Below are 26,212 nucleotides of genomic sequence, written 5' to 3' on the forward strand. Positions count from 1 at the left end.
CACGAATGCGGCAATGCGGCAGTTCCTACCCACGGCCACGGTGTATGTGGCGGCGATGCTGGCCGCCTTCCCCTACTGAGCACCGATCGCGTCTCTCTCCCTCGCCAACCCGACGCCCAATTACCTCCAGCTCCCGGTTCCAAAAATTAGATGATGCGGTGGGCTTCGTCTCGCCTAGCGGAAAGGTGCGATGGCACCCGGGGGTCCCGACACCCCCTTATCTGGTCCATTCAGCGATGGTAAGATTCATGTTGTGCTTTGTCCAGAAGCAGACCACTGGCTGTGTCAGTTGATTAAGCAGGCTATTTACCCGGATGCATGCGAGCCGGCAGAGTCGGCCTGCCAGGAGGTCACGCGGTGCATGCGCTAGTTCACAATCACATCAGCGTCAGTTTTCAAGCAGCTTTTCTTTTTTGAGCCCGTGTGTGTGAGAGAGAGAGAGGCTGTCAGAGAGAAGAGAAAAAAAAGCTGTTTTCCATGACAAAGGGATAGCGACGGAAGTCCTAGGAGGAGAGAGAAGCTGTGATGAAGGGAGAGAGAAGAAAGATGAGGATATCCTATCTTTTGTTAATTAGCCCGTGAGAGAAAGAAACTCAGAAAAAAGAGGCTCTATAAGGGAGAGAGAGAGAAGTAAGAGATTTTCTTTTGAGACATTAGAAGTCAGATCGCGGACAGAGGCGAGGTCGAGGCCGTGGAGCAGATTTGTTCGGGAGATTACAAGGATTGACGATGTCAGCAGGACCATATACTGGAGCTAGTTTTGCGCCCTCCATTTCCAAAACCAATTTTGGAGCATCATATCTTCCTTCATCTGCTGGAGAATTTTGCGCTCTAAGGTACTACTGGATGTTATTTTGTGCTACTTTTCAATCTCTTTTTGCTGTCATATAGTTTGTTGTTCGAAGTTGAAACCTCTAGTACAGAGCAAGGTTTTCACTTTCAGTTCCAGAAAAAAAATCCGGCACCAGCCAAAATCACCGAAATTCAGTGATTTCGGTTTACGTTATATATTTGATTTTTTTTGAAAAATATTTGAATTTCATGTGTACCACTGAAATTGCTGGAATATTTTTGCCCAAAGGTAAATATTTCAGTGACCGCTGAAATTAATGAAATTTAGTGAATTTCATAGAAACCTCGCTCAAAGTGAAAACCATGACTGCAGAGTTCCAAAGACATTGTAAGAAAATTTGGTGGAGTACTAACCAACAGAGTTTCAATCTCTTTTGGACAAAAAGAGAATGTTTAGGACAGCTCCACTACTCTAGAGCGCACTAACACCCATCACAGTCAGGCCACAAAATTCTATGAACCAGAATTGAGTGAATGACTGGGACTTTGACCGTCGTCTCCGTGGGGCTAGTGGTATATGGCCAAACATCTCTTGTAATGTGGTTCTGGTGGATTGCTTAATACTAGACGCTGAGCCTGTGGCATACTCCCATCTCTTGTTCTTCCACCATGCACCGCACAACAAATCTCTTATTCACCACCTTCATCATCGTAAGCATCGCTTCATCTTCACAAGTGGTGCATGCACTAGCACCAGAACCGCAGCATGTCCATGCCAGCGGCTGCATCCCAGCTGAGAGGGCCGCCTTGCTCTCCTTCCACAAGGGCATCACACGCGACAATGATGGTGTCCTCGCCTCGTGGCACGGGCGCACTACCGGACTCGCGGTCTATGCCTACGGCGACGGGCCGTCGGCATAGGGCCCTAGGCCGTCGGCATAGATCTATGCCTATGGTTGCCGTCGGCGTAGATGTCGTCAGCGTAGTCTTGTTAGACCGTCGGCATAGTATAGCCGTCGGCATAGGGGCCTATGCCGACGGCCTGACGTCAGCCGCACTACAAGAGATAGGTCAACTTGTGACCTTCTATTAGTGACCCTGGAAGAATTGGTCATAGATCTATGACCATTTCAGACCAATTGGTCAAAAGTTGTTCGGGGGGCTCCAAAACCTAAACTATAACGACCATTTTGGTCAGAAAGGTCGTAATTTCCTTACGCGAAATGGTCATAAAGCAGATAGCACTGGTCCGCTGCCTTATTTCTAGCTGATCATGACCAATATAGATGGTCATAACCTTGTAAATTGTGGTGGGTTGCTATGACTAGGCGCCACCTCATCAGTTTTGCCTATGTGTCATGTCCATGTGGCAGTTTTTGCCCTAGGTTGTGAAGCAACCTATATTTCTGTCATTCCCAAAATTCCCAAAAAATCTCATAAATTCTTTGGGTCATATCTTCATCAAATATGTAAAAATCCTTCCTTGCCTAGTTCAAAACTAATTCAACAATATTCATTTTCCTATTCTGTTCACGATAGCAATTTATGAAGGAAGTGCTATTTATATATTCTTGATTGCCCTTGAAATTTTTGGGCACTCTTTCCTATCCAAATCATTACTGCATGACAAAATTCAACTCCACTTGCCTAGCAAATCTTCCTCGAATTTCCAAAGTTTTTGTCCACCTAGAAGCATTGTGAAGGAAGTACCTTTTTTATATATCCAAATGACATGAAATTTATACAGTTTCTTCATATGCCCAAATTATCACCCTCCTCCAAATTGCAGCTCAGGCAAAGTATCTATGTGAGCCCAGGTTCAATTTATATTTTATGGCCAAATTGGCATGTTGCAAAGCAAGTGTTATCTAGACCCCTCCTATTAACCTCAAACTCTTTGGGCACTCTTCCATACCCAAATCATTGCCACATGATAATATTCAGCTCCATTTTCCTAGTCAATCTTTCTCAGGAAATTTTCAAAGTTTCTACCTCGAGAGAAGCTTTGTGAAGTAAGTACTAGCTAGGCTTACCCAAATGATCTTAAAATCTACCAAGGCATAACCATACCTATGTAACTTACCTACACCAAATTTGAGCTCATTTCATTCATCCAATTTCTCTCACTAGTTTTCCCAAGTTTTTGTCCGTAGAAGAGCATTGTAAAGGAAGTACCACTTTGGCATGTCCAAATAGTATCAATTTTCTACGGTGCTTTCCAATGTCCAAATAACCATCCTCCACCAAATTTCAGCTCAATCGATTCATTATTTTGAGCCCAGCTTCAACATTCACATTTCTGTCCAGTGTGGTACTTTGCAAAGCAAGTACCACCTAGGATCCTCCTTTTGATCTGAAAATTTGCGAAGACATTCTTCTTAGTAGATGATCATCCCCAGCACAAACTCACGCCCATTGGCCATGTGCATTTCCCGTACCGCTAATCAAACACTTGGCTGCTAATTCATGTTTGAGCATCGATCGGTCTCCTCGTGAGAATATTATGTTGTAATTTTCTTCCTAGAACCTACCTGGGGAGTGCCAACCCACTAGACATGCCTAGGCTGCCCAGAACACATGGCAACGCCACGGTCACGCGGTGACCACGCGTCGGGCATGCGAGTTTACGCGCTCTAGAGATGGGGGCCTTCGCCACCGCCCAAACCTCGACGTATCGCCATCAAACCATGTATTTATGATTAAATAGGTACTTATGTAACTATAAATGATTTTTGGAAAAAATAAATAGTAAACTATGAGGCAGCTGCAGTTCAAATTTGACCCGCTTCCTACTTAATCGGCAGGAATTTTTCTTTTTCACCAGAGGTGGATCAAAACTTTTGACGCCCAACAATTTTGTCAATTCTGCATTAAATATGGCCTAGTATTTTATAAAAATGATTTGGTCCAGTTTTGCAACAATTATTTGGGAGGTCCTTCACAAAAAAACCTCCTTTTGGGCACTCGAAAAATGGAAAATGGTTTTTTCGTCCAAAGAAAATGAAAACTTCCTTAGGCAACATTGTTTGCCATTCCAATATACACCCTTGTGCACAATATGGGATCATTTGAACAAATTATGCCATGAATGTGGCCATAAGATTGATCATTTGGCTTGAAAGCCATTGATATCCACACGTGATAGCTCGATTTTGAGAACACTTTTTTAAAATAATTACCGTATTACAAGTTTGTTATTTTTCTTGGGAACTTGGCCACATATAATGACACAATGTGAAGGTTTCCCATTTTTTGATTTTTTTTGAATTTTTTATGCCCGTTTCAAAATGCGGTCAAAACGGTGGGAATGACCGTTCCTAGCTAGTGGTTGAATCTTGAATTTTTTTTGGTGTTTCTCTAATTAAATAGGTACTTATGTACCTAGAAATGATTTTTGGAAAAAAATAAATAGCAAACTATGAGACAGCTGCAGTTCAAATTTGACCTGCTTCCAGCTGAATCGGCGGTAATTTGTCTTTTTCACGAGAGGTGGATCAAAACTTTTTACACCCAACCATTTTGTAAATTGTGCATTAAATATGGCCTAGTATTTTAGAAAAATGATTTAGTCCAATTTTGCAACAATTATTTGGGAGGTCCTTCACAAAAAACCTCCTTTTGGGCACTCGAAAAATGGAAAATGGTTTTTTCGTCCAAAGAAAATGAAAACTTCCTTAAGCAACGTTGTTTGCCATTCCAATGGGCATCCTTGTGCACAATATGATATCATTTGAACAAACTATGCCATGAATGTGGCCATAAGATTGATCATTTGGCTTGAAAGCCATTGATCTCCACACGTGATAGCTTGTTTCTGAGAACACTTTTTTAAAATAATTGTCGTATTACAAGTTTGTTATTTTTCCTGGGAACTTGGCCACATATAATGACACAATGCGAAGGTTTCCCAATTTTTTGATTTTTGTTGAATTTTTTATACCCATTTCAAAATGCGGTCAAAACGGCGGGAATGACCGTTCCTAGCTAGTGGTTGAATCTTGGAATTGTTTTGGTGTTTCTCTGATTAAATATAAATTTATGTACCTAAAAATGATTTTGGGAAAAAATAAAGAGAAAACTATGAGGCAGCTGTTGTTCAAATTTGACCCGCTTCCTGCTGAATCGGCGGAAATTTGTCTTTTTCATGAGAGGTGGATAAAAACTTGTGACACCCAACCATTTGATCAATTGTGCATTAAATATGGCCTAATAATTTATAAAAATAATTTGGTACAATTTTACAACAGATATATGGTAGGTCCTTCACAAAAAACTCGTTTTGGGCACTCGAAAAATGGAAAATGATATTTCCGTGCAAAGAAAATGAATACTTTGTTAAGAAACATTGTTTTCCATTCCAAGATGCTCCCATGTGCAAAATATGAGATCATTTGAACAAACTATGCCATGAATGTTGTCATAACATTAGCCATTTCAGGCTCTTCTCCACATTGAACGTCTTCCCCCTTTGGGAGGGGGGGGGTCGTGAGCATCAAATCCTTTCGTCGTCGTCAGCGGTGGCGAGTATAATAAATGATTATGATTTTCTAATCCATCAATAAACAGTTAGAAGCTTCTTATTCTTCTGAGATTTTCTAGCTTAATTGTAAACGGTTGTGATCTTGACATTTTAGTTAATTGTAAATAAGTTGTGGACTAATATTTTCCAAAAATGATGTGGTCCATTTTATAAGACATATTTGTTGTTTTTTTCTCTTAAAAAGTAGAATATTTGGGTCCAAATTTTGAAGATTCCAGCGCAGACAACCGGCCAATGAGAATCAAGGAACCACTATCATGCGGATCACCCAGTCAAAAGCGATCTGAGCCATCCATCAAACACCCATCAACGATGGAGCTTCTCCTGAGAAACCCAAACCCTAACCCACCCACCCATCCTCTCCCATTCCCCAGATCCAATCAAGGCACCCCGCCGCCCTCACCTTCCTCTCCCTCCCGTGATTCCCACCGCCGCCACCCCCACCCACCATCGCCGACCTCGTCTCCGCCATGCATCCTCTCCCCTCGCCTTCCTCCGTGGCTCCAAGGCTCGGTGCTCAGCGAGGGGGAAGCGGTGAGGCCGAGGTGGAGGACGGGGATGGGGTGCATGTTTGACTGCTTCTGTGCGGCCGGCGACTCGCCGCGCACCGGGTGCGCCCGCGCCTAGCTCCCCTCGGATCTAGGCTCGGCGGAGCGGAGATGAAGATCACGACCCTCGTCGTGCTGAAGCCGTCGGCCGGAGGCGCTGAGGCCTCCTCCTCCAGCGGCGGGCAGGGCTCCGAGGCGCTCGTGCTGGCCAACGCCACGGACGTCAGGCACTTCGGCTTCTTTCGGCACGGCGCCGCACGTGAGTTCATCGTCTTCGTCGCCCGCACCGTCGCCCAGTGCACCCAGCCTGGCCAGCGCCAGTCCGTCCAGCACGAAGGTAACCACCCATCTCAGATCTGCTTGCCGCTACCTGGTATAGTTTACTTTGTGATACTAGAGCGAGGGCGACATGGGTGATTATGGCGATCTCTGCAAAGTAGCTTGTAGCCCTATTTGGTAGTTCATGTGATGCGCTGTAGGATTCGCAGTTGCAAAATGATCTTGTTGCTGAAGTAGCGCTGTAGACTTGTGCTTCTGTCCATAATGATTCCCTCTGTTCAAGGGTGTCCCGGCTGCAGAAGTGGTAAGTGGGGTGCCTCCCTCTGTTGACAGTTCACATAGTACTATCAGATGGTTTATTTGTTCGATTAACTTCAGTATTTCAGGTTTTAAGTGTCCTATGTGTCTGTCTCCAAATGATTTTGTTGCATATACCATGTTCACATAGTTCTATTATCTGAACTTTTTGGAAGAATCATAGAATAATTTTGAAATCCCTATTATAACAAATACTGAAATATTAGTACTGCTCCAAGATGTTTCTCGAAAATTAATGATATTCATTTGACTTTTACTGGGCTATACAGCCAAGTATATGCACACTATGGCAATATGCAGCCTTGAGATAAATATAAATATTTTCCAAGGGTGTATTAACATGTGCCGCTAACTTCAAATTAAAAGGACGTCGGTGGATCATTTAAAATGCATACACTTTTCAACTTCAGTGATTAATCTGCACTTATGGTGCCGTTACCTCTTTTGTTATTTCTGATACTTTTCTTGTCTGTAGGACAATGGAAGTCCTTTGTTCGGAGAGGGAAACCAAGTTGAAGTGAGTGGAAAATACTTCGGTGCATCCTGGAGTCCAGCTACTGTTCTTAAAGTGATTTGTGCTTCACATTTTCTAGTACAGTACATGCATACTGAAAATGATGGGTACACGAAGTTTTTTGAAACAGAAACTTTTTCATGGCCCTACTTGTGTCGGAAAGTGCCAAACTTGAAACAAAAACTTGTAGCAGTGGGCATGGAGCTTAGTTCTTCAAGCATAACATTTTAAAGCAGAAATCAATGCACCTCATTGTTATAATTTTTTGCCCTACTACTTTAAGCACTGTTGGTACAACATGAACTGGACTTCTTGGGGGTGACTGGATTTTGGGCAAACTTTCTTGCTGATATTGGCCAAATTATGTGTGCATACTCCATCCAATCTAATATATAAATCTGAGATCTTGAAGCTTCATTCCTTTGGTCACCCAAGATATGTTAATGAAATGATTTTTTCACTCCATTTGTTTGTGAATTTGCCTACCTGTTCTCATGTGACTCAGTGAGCATGCATTCAAGTTTTTTCTGTAGGTCTATTTAGCATGACCCAGTGCTATGTGTTTTTAGCTACTTTAGCATTCAAATGAACATAACGATGAACTTGGATCCAGGGCATGTACTCTACCCAGAGCATGTACAGTCTGCCATATTTAGAAATTCCAGGATACCAGACACAACTATGCCCTTAATTAGTAAATTTCCTTCAACAACCCATGCTTATGATCTGAGAACACTCTATTTATGTACTGATGTACATTGGATGCCCGGCTTTTAATTTTGAGTGTGTGTAATGTGATGTCTGGCATTCACATGAAGTGGCACTCCTATATTTGCTTATAATATAAATACTTGTTTGTGCATAAGCAAATATTTTGTTTATGCATACCTGAACTCCTAGCTAGCACTTGACAACTTATTCTCTGGTTTCCTATTAATTAAATGGTACACCCTCCATTCCAAATTACTCGTCGTGGTTTTAGTTCTGGTTTCCTGCCTCTTTGATTTGTTCAAGTATTATCGGCACATTAGTTCTTTCATTGAGTAGTGTGTATTTTCTGCTCATCTAGGTTTGACAACTAGTTCCTTGCTCTGCTCTGCTCCTGCTAGGTGCTCGCAGAGGAGGCCAAGGCGCAGTAAGACAAGGCCGTCTTCAAGGTGCTCGATCTGGTACGATCTTTTAACCTCGGAAGGTTGAACCTATCACCGACGACGACCGTCATCGGTGAGCTGCTAGTTGCCTCGGCCTCCCGTGGCATCTCCAACCGCCCCTACTCTTCTGACGAGCACATGCTGCAGCTCCTAGAGAGGTATGCACCTCCGTCCTTCCCCTTCCGCTATTGATGCTGCTCAGATTCCCCAGTCTTACTCATCTTGTCTCTTGTGTAGGGTGCACGAATGCCACTTCTTCCACCAGCGACCCTCCCCTCTGCGCCCAGCCTGTGGAACACTTCGAATCTTTGAAGTCGCCAATGTCTTCCTGCAGGTAGCACCCCCCTGTCCCTCTCCATCCTCCATTCCCCTGCAGTTCCATTTTTTCTTGAAGTCATCCTACATACCTGCATAATTAGGCACATATGCTAAAGTGAAACTAGTGCTATATTGCATCAAATGGTTATTCTTGGATTTGGTACCAGTTTTGGCCTGGCATGTGCTTCATACCTTGCTTTCGTTTTCAGTAGCAAGTAGTGCCTTAGTACCTTTTCTATCATCTAGTGTCGATGGATCGAAATTTTGGCTGTTATGTATTTATTGTAGCATCGAGAATGGCTCAAACCTGAAGTTCTTAGGCTATACATATGGCTATGCTCCATTCTTTTGTGCATTTTAATTCAGTGTTGGTGTTGATTTGATTCCCATGTTTAGAAACAAAATACTGTAGGATAAATAGGTTAATCTTCTTGGTTTGTTCGTGTGTAGATGACTGATGAGCTGATCTTCTTCCACCAGTGGTAGCGGGAGGTGATGCTGGAGCAGCACATCGATCAGCAGATCATCCTGCCATTTGGGCAGGGAGAAGCTGGGATAGCCCTAATGCAGTGACATCACCATGTGGCAAATCCAGTAGATTGACACAATATTGGTGCTTGGGTGACGGGACAAAGTATGTGTACTAGTGATGGTACACGATATTCGTGCTTCTCATTGATGTTATCTATGATCAGCTAAAATTTGTGCTTCTCGTCCAATCTATGTTGATGTGCGCTTGTGCACTTGTTGGGCCTTGAACCTTGCTGTGTAGAGGAGTCGATTGATGATGTATTGTATTTCATGTGATGTGTTACTGAAATGAAATATATGAAATATTATATTATGTTGTATCTGTTTTCTAATGGGCCCATCCTTAAATGTGCATGCTTTTGCTAAAATAATGCATCAGCCCAAATAAATCAAACCAATTCAATTAAGAAAATAGGTATCGGGCTGGGCCCATGTCAGCTAGATTGGTGGATTAGGCTGTGAAATTTACGATGATTGGGCCAGGCCCATGTAGGATAGATTGATGGACTGGGCTATGAAATTTATGATGATTCCATTTGGTCACTAACAATGCCACGTCAGCTCAGCCATGTCAGATCCTACGTGGCTCAGGCAAATGGGTAGTGACCTTTCTGAAATTTTGGTCTTTAGTCTAGCTATGACCAAAATTCCAAAAAGGTCAAGTTTGTTCGTTCTTGACGGCCAACTGTTGACCTTCTGAATTTGGTCAAAAAAGGTCAATAAACGATAAATATGACGAATCAACGACCAAAATGGGGAGTCATAATTGACCGTATTTCTTGTAGTGTAGTCGGCATAGTATAGCCGTCGGCAGTGTTTTTCGTCTGACGGCAACGGACGGCGCCGTCAAAAGCGCTGACGAATCACGCAATGCCACGTCGCAGAGCTATGCCGATGGCAAAGCCATCGGCATATCTCTGCCACGTGGCAACCCGTGGTACTCCTGGTGGCAGGGCTATGCCTACAGCAAAGCCGTAGGCATAGATGAATCTATGTCGACGGCTTTGCCGTAGGGATATCTCTGCCACGTGTCATCTCCTGGTTCCTCCTGACAGCAGGGCTATGCCTACGGCAAAGCCGTCGGCATAGATTTTCAGCTGTGCCTACGGCTTTGCTGTAGGCATAGATGTGCCACGTGGCAAGCCTGGTAACTCCTGGGCGTATATATGCCGACGGCTTTGCCGTAGGCATAGTTTTTTTCCATGTTTTCTCTTTTCCAATTCATTTGACAGCATTTCAAAACAGAACAATATGAAATTATGCAGAAATATGACAATTCATCATGTAAACATACTCAAGTTCATCTACACATACTCAAGTTCACCATCATCATCTAAACATACTCAAGTTCATCACATCATCTAAAGATCATCACCGACAGAAGTTCATGAACATAAAAGTAGTGCAAGACATGAAACATCATAAAAGTAGGAATATGAAAGGCATGGCACGATGGCCACATGCACGGAATCATCAAGCAAGACCACCTCCGCCAAAACCACCACCTCCTCCGCCAAAACCACCACCACCTCCGCCAAAACCGCCATCGCGACCACCACCACTCTGCCAGATCGGAGTGACTGGGGTCGACGGAGCAGGAGTTGAGCCACCGGTCCCCTACATGTTTCAGAAAAGATTCTAACGGTGAATATGATATGATAGTGTTTCATGAACGAGAACTAGTTTGCCAGTAGTTAGGCAAATGTACTAACCGGACCATCACTGCCTAGTGCCACCCATTCATCGAACGTGGGCACGTGTGGGGGTTCTCCCGCAGGTGGTGGTGGGGGTCCCATTTGTGGTGGATCCGTGCGGTTACTCCAAGACGCCAACATAGCCTGAATGTTAGTTAAACAAGCAAACTAGAAGATCAGAAGGGATGAAAGTGCAAAATTTTAGCTTGGTTTTAAGAGGGCAAAACTAACCGTCATCATCTGACGGTTGTAATCATCGTTTGCCTTCACTCGTTTCAAGTACTCCCGCACCTCGAGATTCCTATGCTCGACAAACTCCTTATATGCCTACATAATTTAGGTTGTTTCTAAGTGAGCAATGCTGAAAATAAACTTAGAATGCTAGATAGAAAAAGATAAAGAGGAAGTACTTACAGCATGCTGGCGGGCTAAGGGAGTCTGTGAACGCCCCGTACTCTCCAATTGGCTCGGGTTGGTAGCCCGAAGTTGTGTGTACGAGATCGAAGGAGTGATCAAGCCGTCGAAACACGGATACCGGCCATTCTTCTTCCCATGGATGGCCACCACCGCCGTGTCGTCGATCTGAGACTGGGCGACCTCAGCAACAGGAACATCTAGATGCAACTCCTGATAGTGATGAATGTAAGACCCCAGGTGCTCCTCGGTCTTGCCGTAGTACTGGCTCTCGCCCTCCTTGCGATGACTCTGCTCGCGGGCCAGCTTCCACGACTCCATGTCTGAGAGCGGCCTCTTCAACTTGTCCTCCTACAACGTCAAATAGAAGTTATCCATACATAAGAACATGATGGTAAAGAAGAACAAAAATGCATCATGCACATAGATATACCTTCATGGCCTTGAAGCGCCAGTGGTTCCTGTTTCCTTGGCCGTGTGTCCCGTCGGCTCCACGGTTATCCCGGGCCTTGATGCTCTTGGCAGAAAACTCTGCATCGGCGCCGAGCCACCTATCCACCAAACTCGCCCATCCATCATGCCTTCCATAGCACCAACGAGGAACAACCTATGCAAATTTTGGAAGCATGACATGTGAGCACGAAACATATAGTTGACTGCTTGAAACAATGAAAAGTTAGTAATAGTTTCCATCATGAACTGCTCCCTGCTCAAGGTAAGTCGTAGCATCTGCGCTTGAGTTTTGGTCATCTTTTGGTGCAGGTAGTAGTGGTAGTACTGCGAGACAGCAACCCAGCGCACCTCGTACTGCAACTGACGAGCTTTCTTCTTCGCAGCCGCAAGCAAGACCACATCGGCTCTGGCCTTGTGCTCGTCAAGAACTCTATAGAGTTGCTGCAATCATGCATAAACCAGAAGCAAACAAGGCATGAGTTGAGTGATTCAATGATAAACTATGAACAAAACTGAAGACAAGTGATTCAGAAGAGAACTTACCCAAAATTTGGTGATCACGGCCTTAGCGGCCGTCCCGTACTCCGCGTTGCTGTAAGCCTTGTAGTGGGCCCAGCTCGTGGCCAAAACCCGCAGCTGTGGGTCCCTGTCTGGCCGCGGGCAGAATAGGCCAGGCCAAAACTCCTTCAACAGGACAGTGATAAGGCCTTCGGTTTACGGCCCTTTCCGCGAAGGATCCAGTTTCTGCAAAAGAATCAAATGATTGCCATGTGTACAATAAGAAAATGTTGTCATGTGTTGAAAATATGATTGAGAGGCACTTACTCCGTCCCCACAGGTTCAATGAGCCACTTGTGCTCCTCGATAGAAGGTGGTGTAGGTAGTCCGGCATTACCACGCAGCCACCCCTGCGGAGCACCCGGTGGCAAGTCACCCCACAACTCGGGATCAACCTCCCCTCCACCCTCCTCGGCCTCCTCCTCACCCTCCTCCTCGGCCTCCTCCTCCTCAACCTCCTCCTCGGCCTCCTCCTCCTCGCCATCAGGAACATACTCCTCCTCCTCAGACTCAGAAGGTTCCTGTGTATAGGAGGGCATCGAAGAAGACCCTCCTATTTCGGACACGGCCCGGAGTTTTTTGCCCCGGTTGCCTCTCCCCCCACCTCCTCCTCCTCTAGGGGCTCTCCCCCCACCGCCTCCTCCTCTAGGGTCTCCTCCGCCGACCCCTCCACCTCCATGTGAGGTGTCATCCTCGCGTAGTCAGGAGGGAACCTTGTGGGCTCGTCCACTCCGAGTAAGTCCTTTAAATTTACTGAGGAAACTAGCGCCGCTGGACTTGCCCATGATTAGCAAACCTGCATTGAGAAGAGAATAAACAATTAGTAAGGATATCAATTAAACAAGCATACAGGAAAAACATTAATACCAGAAGAGCACATTAAGCATACTATTGTAATGATCATTAAAAGAACTTACATTTTCTAGAAACCATATGAATCATCACTATTGTAATCTATTTGTGGACCGGTCTCATCATCACTATCATGCATATCTTCTTCGTTGTCTGACGGAGGTGGAGGCTCTTCCTCATCGTCAGCATCTTCATTTAACTTTTCAAGCATAATTATGTCTCTTTGATTCACAACTGCCTCACCATCAATCCGTGCGTCGTTGTCGTTTGGGTCCAGGTCAACATAACCCAAGTCATCATCCTCGTTGTTTCGGACCACGTCATCATGTTCCTCTTGATAGAACACTCCCTCGTATGTCATGGGGTTTATGTTGTAGTAATCATCATCGTCTGGGTCCGGTAGCTTACCATGCGGCGACACCTTGAACACAACTTCCCAACCCTTTAGGTACTCTTTCTGGCATGGGTAAGGCAGATAATATACTTGTGTGGCTTGGGTAGCGGCGATAAAGAGATCAGCTCCGGCATAGACGGTTGATGGTTTAACTTCAACTAAACCAACAGAAGGCGTATGTCTCAGACCCTTTTTGGGGTCGAACCATCGGCATTTGAACACAGTGAGACTTAGGTGTTCGCGGCCATGTTTGAATGTAAGCTCGTATATTTTTCCTACCCTTCCGTAGTAATCTACTTTATTATCTCCCTCAGTGAAGACTCCGGTATTTATGGTTTTGGGATCAGGCCGACTGTTCTGGTGCTCCTCTGTATGGAAGCGATACCCATTCACATCATACTTTTCGCATGTCATGACGACAGGATCAAAACCCATAGAAACCCATCTCAATTCTTCATCCATTGATTCGGTCGGATCATTTCCCTACAAGTTTAATTGAAATTATAGGGTGCATGAATTTAATTGAAATTATAGGGTGCATGAGTTTAATTGAAAGTGTAAAAAATTACTTTCTGCATGAACCACACAACGAAATTTTTCCTTCCATCAGCACCCTTTCGGAGAAGAGCAAGTGCCTCCGCTTCAGTAGGAGGCAGCATTAATTCCCGTCCATTCTTCTTCAACGAATCGACTACAATAAGAAAAGCGGTATAAGAACTAGGCAAAGTGAACATAACGAATTGACTCAAAGAATGGTGCTAATGTATTACCTCATCCACTCATCCTCAACTTCCTTGATGTTGTGCAAGATATAGAACATGACATCCTCCCACTCATCTCGTGGCATGAGATAAGGTTTTGAGCATCCAGCCCTACCACCTTGCCCGATGAATAGAGGCAACTTGGGTTCTTCTGTATTGTATCGAGACACCTTATTGTGCAACGTGGGAACATGGTCCGGATAGTAGGCTGTCCTGAGGTCTGCCACCTCCTCTAGGATAACTGCCTCAGCTATGGAAGCTTCAATCTTAGCTTTGTTTCCACATTTCTTTCTCAGATGCTTGTTCTGTCTCTCAGGGCCGTACTGCCAACGATTCTGCACAGGGCCCCCCAACAATACCTCGTTCGGGAAGTGCAAAAGGAGATGTGTCAGCGGAGTAAAGAAGCCTGGCGGGAAGGTCTTCTCTAGCTTGCATATCAACTCCGGCGCCTTCTTATGCATTTCTTTTATCGTCTCAGGACATACTTCTTTAGCACAAAGCATGCGGAAGAAATGGCTTAACTCCGCAAGCACACGCCAGACACGCTCGGGAACATAGCCCCGAACCATCACCGGCATAATCTGCTCAATCCATACATGATAGTCATGACTCTTGAGCCCGGTCACTCTGCCCGTTGAAAGATTGACCCCCTTACTTATATTCGACGCATAACCATCAGTGAACTTCACGACGTGTTTCAGCCACTTGAATGTCTCCATCTTATGATCCTTTTTAAGTACGAAGTCAGCATCGGGCTTGAACCAAGATTTTCGACTGCCTGTGGAAGGCTGCATGTGTAGACGTGGTCTATCACAAATATTCTGTTGATCAACTCTAGCATTAACATTATCCTTTGTCTTATCAGGAATGTTGAGGATCGTGCGAAAAAGGGACTCTGCGACATTCTTTTCAGTGTGCATCACGTCTATGTTGTATGGAAGTTTGAGGTCCTTAAAATAGGGAAGCTGCGTGAAGGGGGTAATGTGAGTCCAGTTGTGCGTCTCACCATATCCTTTAAAAAAAATTCCATTTACCTTTTCCTTTGCCCTCGCCCTCGTCTTCGCCTGTGGCTTTGCCTTTGCCTTTGCCTTTCCCCTCACCGGCAGGCTTAAGAGCTTTCAGCTGAGCAAGCACATCCGCACCAGAAAACATTGGAATCTCGTTTACTTCATGGACAACTTTGCCTTTTGTGAAGTTCTTCTTGTCTTCCCTATTAGGATGGTCTGGAGGGAGGAACTGTCGATGCAGGTCAAATGCAACATAATTGCCACCCTTCTTTAGCCAAATGAAAATCAAGGCCTGCATGCACACTGGGCAAGGCATCTTTCCACTTGTACACCATCCGCAAAACAGGGCATAACCGGGAAAGTCATGCATGCAATATTGTAGCCAAACTTTCATCAAGAAATTTTTCTGCAGATGTCGGTCGTATGTCAACCTCGGGAAGTACCAAGAATGGTGCAAATCATCCACCAACGGCTGCATAAAAACACTCAAATTCTTCCCCGGATATTCAGGCCCCGGAATTATAAGCGACAGGAACATGGTCTTGCATTGCATTATGGCTCCGGGAGGGAGATTCAGCGGAATAACAAATACGGGCCAACAGCTATATGGATTAGACGACATACCATATGGATTGAACCCATCACCTGTTATAGCAATTCTGACATTCCCAGCCTCGGCTGCTTCCTCTGGGTACTCTATATCGAATGACTTCCATGCTTCACCTCCTGATGGATGTACAATTTTTTTTGGATTGTACCTTTTCCCTTCCTTGTGCCACTTCATCATTTTGGCAGACTCCTCGGTGATGAAAAGGCGCTGCAGTCTTTTTATAAAATCAAGATACCGAAGAACCTTCACAGGGATTTTTAGCTGCTGCTTCTGACCATGCTTATCGACCACCTCAATATACCGAGAGGAACCGCACTTCCTACAGTACTTGTCATCCGCATACTCATGCCTAAACAAAAGGCAATTCTTTGGACAAACATGTATTTTCTCATAGTCCATCGAGAGCGCCTTCATGATTTTCTTCGTAGCGTACATGGTTTTCGGCAGTTCATGGCCCTCAGGCAGGCTGTTAGCCCATACTCCCAGAAATGCTTCAAAGCAACCTCGGCTACAGCCGTACTCAGCCTTGGCTGCCATCAGTTGCGAGATGGCATCCAGCACAGACAGCTTGGCACCCTCATAGAGAGGTTTCTTTGACGAGGCCAAGATTTCCAGGAAGGCCTTTGCGGTTTCCTCCGGCTCCTCCGGTTCATTCGCTGAATGTGACGAAGGTGTCGGCTGTGCAGCAAAGACATCATCTAGCATGTCTCTAACCCCATCGTCCTCATAACCAGTGACGCGTTGTCGTATCACATCGTCTCTACCACGGTCCCGCTGGGCAAAGTTTATCGGCATATTAAAGTTGGGCATAAATCCATGCGTGCGAAGGTGCTTAGTCATCTCACTCTTATCTCTGCGGATACGCCTCTTACATCTGGCACACGGGCATTCTGGCACCATCCTCATTGGACTACGGAATATCTCTTTCAAAAACACATCAGTTTTCTCGACCCACTCTGTTGTTACTTGATTCCGACGGAAAAACCCACTATACATCCACTGATTATCTGCCATCTCTGCTTTATTGGAAGCCACACAACAAAATTAAGGATTCATTTAAATTACCCACATCAATATTTTACTTTTTACAAGGTTGACGAGAAACGACATTTAATACACCTACATCTCTAATAGGTAAAGATGGGCCCTAATCCCACCCGAGAATGTGTAGATTGAGTACGGTCCATGCTCTACCCCATTCCGAGACAAAATTTCGGCGGCACCTCCCCGCTGTTCTCCAAATACACGTCTCGGCAAAATGCCGAGAGAATGTGCATCCGGAGAACAACAGGGAGGCGCCGCCGAAATCTTGTCTCGGAACGGGGTAGAGCATGAACAACGTACCCAATCTACACATCCTCGGGCTGTCCGTGGAAAGCGCTGGACAATCTGAAAGAGTTGCGGTGATAAATATGCAATTGAATGCATATTTATCGATGCAACCCTTTCGGACGGGAGACCTAGGTTACGCGACTTGATGTGAAAATTTAATCTAGTGACATGGAAAAAAAGTGGACGAGGTCATGGAATTGTTGCTCACCCTCCGATGTAGAGGATGTAGTCGATCAAAGGAGGGACGATCCTGGACCAACACCTCCAACGTCGACGGTGACTCCATCAAGATGGGAACACCACAAATCCTGTTAATTCCATCAAGTGAAAAAAAATTAGGTCTTCACCTCACATTAACCATTTTGCACAACATTATGAATCGACATGAAACAAAATGTCAAATTGCAAAAAAAATCTTTATTAAGTATTTTAGAAACCAAGTGCCTCGATTTGCTTCTTATATATGAATCAACATAGGCCCGTCGGCGTAGATGTCGTCAGCGTAGTCTTGTCAGACCGTCGGCATAGTATAGCCGTCGGCATAGGGGCCTATGCCAACGGCCTGACGTCAGCCGTCGGCATAGTATAGCCGTCGGCAGTGTTTTTCGTCTGACGGCAACGTACGGCGCCGTCAAAAGCGCTGACGAATCACGCAATGCCACATCGCAGAGCTATGCCAACGGCAAAGCCGTCGGCATACCTCTGCCACGTGGCAACCCGTGGTACTCCTGGTGGCAGGGCTATGCCTACAACAAAGCTGTAGGCATAGATGAATCTATGTCGACGGCTTTGCCGTAGGCATATCTCTGCCACGTGTCATCTCCTGGTTCCTCTTGGCAGCAGGGCTATGCCTACGGCAAAGCCCTCGGGATAGATTTTCAGCTATGCCTACGGCTTTGCTGTAGGCATAGATGTGCCACGTGGCAAGCCCTGGTAACTCCTAGCCGTATATATGCCGATAGCTTTGCCGTAGGCATAGTTTTTTTCTTCCCTGCTTTCTCTTTTCCAATTCATTTGACAACATTTCAAAACAGAACAATATGAAATTATGCCGAAATATGACAATTCATCATGTAAACATACTCAAGTTCATCTACACATACTCAAGTTCACCATCATCATCTAAACATACTCAAGTTCATCACATCATCTAAAGATCATCACCGACGGAAGTTCATGAACATAAAAGTAGTGCAAGACATGAAACATCATAAAAGTGGGAATATGAAAGGCATGGCACGATGGCCACATGCATGGAATCATCAAGCAAGACCACCTCCGCCAAAACCACCACCTCCGCCAAAACCACCACCTCCTCCGCCAAAACCACCACCACCTCCGCCAAAACCGCCATCGCGACCACCACCACTCTGCCAGATCGGAGTGACTGGGGTCGACGGAGCAGGAGTCGAGCCACCGGTCCCCTACATGTTTCAGAAAAGATTCTAACGGTGAATATGATATGATAGTGTTTCATGAACGAGAACTAGTTTGCCAGTAGTTAGGCAAATGTACTAACCGGACCATCACTGCCTAGTGCCACCCATTCATCGAACGTGGGCACGTGTGGGGGTTCTCCCGCAGGTGGTGGTGGGGGTCCCATTTGTGGTGGATCCGTGCGGTTACTCCAAGACGCCAACATAGCCTGAATGTTAGTTAAACAAGCAAACTAGAAGATCAGAAGGGATGAAAGTGCAAAATTTTAGCTTGGTTTTAAGAGGGCAAAACTAACCGTCATCATCTGACGGTTGTAATCATCATTTGCCTTCACTCGTTTCAAGTACTCCCGCACCTCGAGATTCCTATGCTCGACAAACTCCTTATATGCCTACATAATTTAGGTTGTTTCTAAGTGAGCAATGCTGAAAATAAACTTAGAATGCTAGATAGAAAAAGATAAAGAGGAAGTACTTACAGCATGCTGGCGGGCTAAGGGAGTCTGTGAACGCCCCGTACTCTCCAACTGGCTCGGGTTGGTAGCCCGAAGCTGTGTGTATGAGATCGAAGGAGTGATCAAGCCGTCGAAACACGGATACCGGCCATTCTTCTTCCCCTGGATGGCCACCACCGCCATGTCGTCGATCTGAGACTGGGCGACCTCAGCAACAGGAACATCCGGATGCAACTCCTAATAGTGATGAATGTAAGACCCCAGGTGCTCCTCCGTCTTGCCGTAGTACTGGCTCTCGCCCTCCTTGCGATGACTCCGCTCGCGGGCCAGCTTCCGCGACTCCATGTCTGAGAGCGGCCTCTTCAACTTGTCCTCCTACAACGTCAAATAGAAGTTAGCCATACATAAGAACATGACGGTAAAGAAGAACAAAAATGCATCATGCACATAGATATACCTTCATGGCCTTGAAGCCCCAGTGGTTCCTGTTTCCTTGGCCGTGTGTCCCGTCGGCTCCACGGTTAGCCCGGGCCTTCATGCTCTTGGCAGCAAACTCTGCATCGGCGCCGAGCCACCTATCCACCAAACTCGCCCATCCTTCATGCCTTCCATAGCACCAACGAGGAACAACCTATGCAAATTTTGGAAGCATGACATGTGAGCACGAAACATATAGTTGACTGCTTGAAACAATGAAAAGTTAGTAATAGTTACCATCATGAACTGCTCCCTGCTCAAGGTAAGTCGTAGCTTCTGTGCTTGAGTTTTGGTCATCTTTTGATGCAGGTAGTAGTGGTAGTATTGCGAGATGGCAACCCAGTGCACCTCGTACTGCAACTGACGAGCTTTCTTCTTCGCAGCCGCAAGCAAGACCACATCGGCTCTGGCCTTGTGCTGCAATCATGCATAAACCAGAAGCAAAAAAGGCATGAATTGAGTGATTCAATGATAAACTATGAACGAAACTGAAGACAAGTGATTCAGAAGAGAACTTACCCAAAATTTGGTGATCACGGCCTTAGCGGCCGTCCCGTACTCCGCGTTGCTGTAAGCCTCGTAGTGGGCCCAGCTCGTGGCCAAAACCCGCAGCTGCGGGTCCCTGTCTGGCCGCGGGCAGAATAGGCCAGGCCAAAACTCCTTCAACAGGACAGTGATAAGGCCGTTCGGTTTACGACCCTTTCCGCGAAGGATCCAGTTTCTGCAAAAGAATCAAATGATTGCCATGTGTACAATAAGAAAATGTTGTCATGTGTTGAAAATATGATTGAGAGGCACTTACTCCGTCCCCACAGGTTCAATGAGCCACTTGTGCTCCTCGATAGAAGGTGGTGTAGGTAGTCCGGCATTACCACGCAGCCACCCCTGCGGAGCACCCGGTGCCAAGTCACCCCACAACTCGGGATCAACCTCCCCTCCACCCTCCTCGGCCTCCTCCTCACCCTCCTCCTCGGCCTCCTCCTCCTCAACCTCCTCCTCGGCCTCCTCCTCCTCGCCATCAGGAACATACTCCTCCTCCTCAGACTCAGAAGGTTCCTGTGTATAGGAGGGCATCGAAGAAGACCCTCCTATTTCGGACACGGCCCGGAGTTTTTGCCCCGGTTGCCTCTCCCCCCACCTCCTCCTCCTCTAGGGGCTCTCCCCCCACCGCCTCCTCCTCTAGGGTCTCCTCCCCCGACACCTCCACCTCCTTGTGAGGTGTCATCCTCGCGTAGTTGGGAGGGAACCTTGTGGGCTCGTCCACTCCGAGTAAGTCCTTTAAATTTACTGAGGAAACTGGCGCCACTGGACTTGCCCATGATTAGCAAACCTGCATTGAGAAGAGAATAAACAATTAGTAAGGATATCAATTAAACAAGCATACAGGAAAAACATTAATACCAGAAGAGCACATTAAGCATACTATTGTAATGATCATTAAAAGAACTTACATTTTCTAGAACCCATATGAATCATCACTATTGTAATCTATTTGTGGACCGGTCTCATCATCACTATCATGCATATCTTCTTCGTTGTCTGATGGAGGTGGAGGCTCTTCCTCATCGTCAGCATCTTCATTTAACTTTTCAAGCATAATTATGTCTCTTTGATTCACAACTGCCTCACCATCAATCCGTGCGTCGTTGTCGTTTGGGTCCAGGTCAACATAACCCAAGTCATCATCCTCGTTGTTTCGGACCACGTCATCATGTTCCTCTTGATAGAACACTCCCTCGTATGTCATGGGGTTTATGTTGTAGTAATCATCATCGTTTGGGTCCGGTAGCTTACCATGCGGCGACACCTTGAACACAACTTCCCAACCCTTTAGGTACTCTTTCTGGCATGGGTAAGGCAGATAATATACTTGTGTGGCCTGGGTAGCGGCGATAAAGAGATCAGCTCCGGCATAGACGGTTGATGGTTTAACTTCAACTAAACCAACAGAAGGCGTATGTCTCAGACCCTTTTTGGGGTCGAACCATCGGCATTTGAACACAGTGAGACTTAGGTGTTCGCGGCCATGTTTGAATGTAAGCTCGTATATTTTTCCTACCCTTCCATAGTAATCTACTTTATTATCTCCTTCAGTGAAGACTCCGGTATTTATGGTTTTGGGATCAGGCCGACTGTTCTGGTGCTCCTCTGTATGGAAGCGATACCCATTCACATCATACTTTTCGCATGTCATGACGACAGGATCAAAACCCATAGAAACCCATCTCAATTCTTCATCCATTGATTCGGTCGGATCATTTCCCTACAAGTTTAATTGAAATTATAGGGTGCATGAATTTAATTGAAATTATAGGGTGCATGAGTTTAATTGAAAGTGTGAAAAATTACTTTCTCCATGAACCACACAACGAAATTTTTCCTTCCATCGGAACCCTTTCGGAGAAGAGCAAGTGCCTCCGCTTCAGTAGGAGGCAGCATTCCCGTCCATTCTTCTTCAACGAATCTACTACAATAAGAAAAGCGGTATAAGAACTAGGCAAAGTGAACATAACGAATTGACTCAAAGAATGGTGCTAAGGTATTACCTCATCCACTCATCCTCAACTTCCTTGATGTTGTGCAAGATATAGAACATGACATCCTCCCACTCATCTCGTGGCATGAGATAAGGTTTCGAGCATCCAGCCCTACCACCTTGCCCGATGAATAGAGGCAACTTGGGTTCTTTTGTATTGTATCGAGACACCTTATTGTGCAACGTGGGAACATGGTCCGGATAGTAGGCTGTCTTGAGGTCTGCCACCTCCTCTAGGATAACTGCCTCAGCTATGGAAGCTTCAATCTTAGCTTTGTTTCCACATTTCTGTCTCAGATGCTTGTTCTGTCTCTCAGGGCCGTACTGCCAACGATTCTGCACAGGGCCCCCCAACAATACTTCGTTTGGGAGGTGCAAAAGGAGATGTGTCATCGGAGTAAAGAAGCCTGGCGGGATGATCTTCTCTAGCTTGCATATCAACTCCGGCGCCTTCTTATGCATTTCTTTTATCTTCTCAGGACATACTTCTTTAGCACAAAGCGTGCGGAAGAAATGGCTTAACTCCGCAAGCACGCGCCAGACACGCTCGGGAACATAGCCCCGAACCATCACCGGCATAATCCGCTCAATACATACATGATAGTCATGACTCTTGAGCCCGGTCACTCTGCCCGTTGAAAGATTGACCCCCTTACTTATATTCGACGCATAACCATCAGTGAACTTCACGACGTGTTTCAGCCACTTGAATGTCTCCATCTTATGATCCTTTTTAAGTACGAAGTTAGCATCTGGCTTGAACCAAGATTTTTGACTGCCTGTGGGAGGCTGCATGTGTAGACGTGGTCTATCACAAATATTCTGCTGATCAACTCTAGCATTAACATCATCCTTTGTCTTATCAGGAATGTTGAGGATCGTGCAAAAAAGGGACTCTGCGACATTCTTTTCGGTGTGCATCACGTCTATGTTGTATGGAAGTTTGAGGTCCTTAAAATAGGGAAGCTGCGTGAAGGGGGTAATGTGAGTCCAGTTGTGCGTCTCACCATATCCTTCAAAAAAATTCCCTTTTCCCTTTTCCTTTGCCCTCGCCCTCGTCTTCGCCTGTGGCTTTGCCTTTGCCTTTGCCTTTGCATTTCCGCTCACCGGCAGGCTTAAGAGCTTTCAGCTGAGCAAGCACATCCGCACCAGAAAACGTTGGAATCTCGTTTACTTCATGGACAACTTTGCCTTTTGTGAAGTTCTTCTTGTCTTCCCTATCAGGATGGTCTGGAGGGAGGAACTGTCGATGCAGGTCAAATGCAACATACTTGCCACCCTTCTTCAGCCAAATGAAAATCAAGGCCTGCATGCACACTGGGCAAGGCATCTTTCCACTTGTACACCATCCGCAAAACAGGGCATAACCGGGAAAGTCATGCATGCAATATTGTAGCCAAACTTTCATCAAGAAATTTTTCTGCAGATGTCGGTCGTATGTCAACCTCGGGATGTACCAAGAAGGGTGCAAATCATCCACCAACGGCTGCATAAACACACTCAAATTCTTCCCCGGATATTCAGGCCCCGGAATTATAAGCGACAGGAACATGGTCTTGCATTGCATTATGGCGCCGGGAGGGAGATTCAGTGGAATAACAAATACGGGACAACAGCTGTATGGATTAGACGACATACCATATGGGATGAACCCATCACCTGTTATAGCAATTCTGACATTCCCAGCCTCGGCTGCTTCCTCCGGGTACTCTATATCGAATGACTTCCATGCTTCACCTCCTGATGGATGTACAATTTTTTTTGGATTGTACCTTTTCCCTTCCTTGTGCCACTTCATCATTTTGGCAGACTCCTCAGTGATGAAAAGGCGCTGCAGTCTTTTTATAAAATCAAGATACCGAAGAACCTTCACAGGGATTTTTAGCTGCTGCTTCTGACCATGCTTATCGACCACCTCAATATACCGAGAGGAACCGCACTTCCTACAGTACTTGTCATCCGCATACTCATGCCTAAACAAAAAGCAATTCTTTGGACAAACATGTATTTTCTCATAGTCCATCGAGAGAGCCTTCATGATTTTCTTCGTAGCGTACATGGTTTTCGGCAGTTCATGGCCCTCAGGCAGGCTGTTTGCCCATACTCCCAGAAATGCTTCGAAGCAACCTCAGCTACAGCCGTACTCAGCCTTGACTGCCATCAGTTGCGAGATGGCATCCAGCACAGACAGCTTGGCACCCTCATAGAGAGGTTTCTTTGACGAGGCCAAGATTTCCAGGAAGGCCTTTGCGGTTTCCTCCGGCTCCTCCGGTTCATTCGCTGAATGTGACGGAGGTGTCGGCTGTGCAGCAAAGACATCATCTAGCATGTCTCTAACCCCATCGTCCTCATAACCAGCGACGCGTTGTCGTATCACATCCTCTCTACCACGGTCCCGCAAGGCAAATTTATCGGCATATTAAAGTTGGGCATAAATCCATGCGTGCGAAGGTGCTTAGTCATCTCACTCTTATCTCTGCGGATACGCCTCTTACATCTGGCACACGGGCATTCTGGCACCATCCTCATTGGACTACGGAATATCTCTTTCAAAAACACATCAGTTTTCTCGACCCACTCTGTTGTTACTTGATTCCGACGGAAAAACCCACTATACATCCACTGATTATCTGCCATCTCTGCTTTATTGGAAGCCACACAACAAAATTAAGGATTCATTTAAATTACCCACATCAATATTTTATTTTTTACAAGGTTGACGAGAAACGACATTTAATACACCTACATCTCTAATAGGTAAAGATGGGTCCTAATCCCACCCGAGAATGTGTAGATTGAGTACGGTCCATGCTCTACGCCATTCTGAGACAAAATTTCGGCAGCACCTCCCTGCTGTTCTCCAAATACACGTCTCGGCAAAATGCCGAGAGAATGTGCATCCGTAGAACAACAGGGAGGCGCCGCCGAAATCTTGTCTCGGAACGGGGTAGAGAATGAACAACGTACCCAATCTACACATCCTCGGGCTGTCCGTGGAAAGCGCTGGACAATCCGAAAGAGCTGCGGTGATAAATATGCAATTGAATGCATATTTATCGATGCAACCCTTTCGGACAGGAGACCTAGGTTACGCGACTTGATGTGAAAATTTAATCTAGTGACATGGAAAAAAAAGTGGACGAGGTCATGGAATTGTTGCTCACCCTCCGATGTAGAGGATGTAGTCGATCAAAGGAGGGACGATCCTGGACCAACGCCTCCAATGTCGACGGTCACTCCATGAAGATGGGAACACCACAAATCCTGTTAATTCCATCAAGTGAAAAAAATTAGGTCTTCACCTCACATTAACCATTTGGAACATTATGAATCGACATGAAACAAAATGTCAAATTGCAAAAAAAAATCTTTATATTAAGTATTTTAGAAACCAAGTGCCTTGATTTGCTTCTTATATATGAATCAACATGACCATAACACTAACTTGACCAATATCCATCCATCTATCACAAATTTTCCCAACATCTAATTCATCTATATTCACAAACTTAGTAAAAACTATCTAGTATGTATCTAAATACCTAATAAAACTACACAAAACTATCTAGTATATATCTAAATATCCATCCACCTATCTATTCATCTAGCATCCATCCATCTATCTAGCATCTATCTATTCATCCAGCCACCATGAACACAAGCAACGAGAACAACGGGTGCTCACTGGGGCTGGGAGGGGGCACGGCGGGGTCTGGCGGTGGAAGGAGGAGCTCACTGGGGCGGGAGTGCTCGTCGAAGCAGGGCCGGCCGAAGCCGCGCCCAGGAGTGTTCGTCGGGGCGGCCTGCGGGCTCCGGGAGGCCGAGCCAGGGGCGGGGAGCCCTGCGGCCGACGGCGGCGCGAGACGGGGTCGGCGCGGGCCGGGTGGACGGCGGCGTTGTGGGGTCAGGGTGGGGTTGGAAGGCCAGGGCGGGGTCGAGTGGACGGCGGCGCAGCGAGGAGGGGGCGGAGAGGGTCGGGGCGAGGGGCGGGGAGGGGCACGGGCGGCGGCGGCAGGCGGCGGGGAGCGGCGCGGGTCGAGCGGGCGGCGGGGAGCGGCGTGGCTGGTCGAGCGGGCGGCGGGGAGCGGCGCGGGTGGAGCGGCGGCGCCGCGTGGGGGCGGCGGGGAGCGGCGCAGCGTCGGGGGCGCGATGGGGAATGAGTGTAGGGGGTTCGCCCCGCGGGTGGATAAGGTAGCCTATGCCGACGGCTAAGCCGTCGGCATACGTGAGGAGGCCACGTGG

At 46.2% G+C, this 26,212-nt stretch overlaps 1 long non-coding RNA gene and 1 pseudogene across 2 annotated transcripts; both read left to right on the forward strand.

The window, feature by feature from the left end:
* Positions 1–1,461: 1,461 nt before the first annotated feature.
* Positions 1,462–26,212, forward strand: part of LOC125506667 (receptor-like protein EIX2) — a 34,936-nt pseudogene continuing 10,185 nt past the window's right edge.
* LOC147967681 (uncharacterized) lies at positions 5,768–9,296 on the forward strand. Of its 2 annotated transcripts, XR_015603829.1 has the most exons (4): positions 5,768–6,217; positions 6,953–8,300; positions 8,380–8,476; positions 8,911–9,296. It is a non-coding gene; the product is annotated as an uncharacterized LOC147967681 (long non-coding RNA). The 2 variants fall into 2 exon arrangements; XR_015603828.1 differs by having other exon boundaries at positions 5,768–8,300.

The sequence above is a fragment of the Triticum urartu genome, chromosome 5A (assembly GCF_056163025.1).
Source record: "Triticum urartu cultivar PI428250 chromosome 5A, HENAU_Tu73, whole genome shotgun sequence".
NCBI lineage: Eukaryota > Viridiplantae > Streptophyta > Magnoliopsida > Poales > Poaceae > Triticum > Triticum urartu.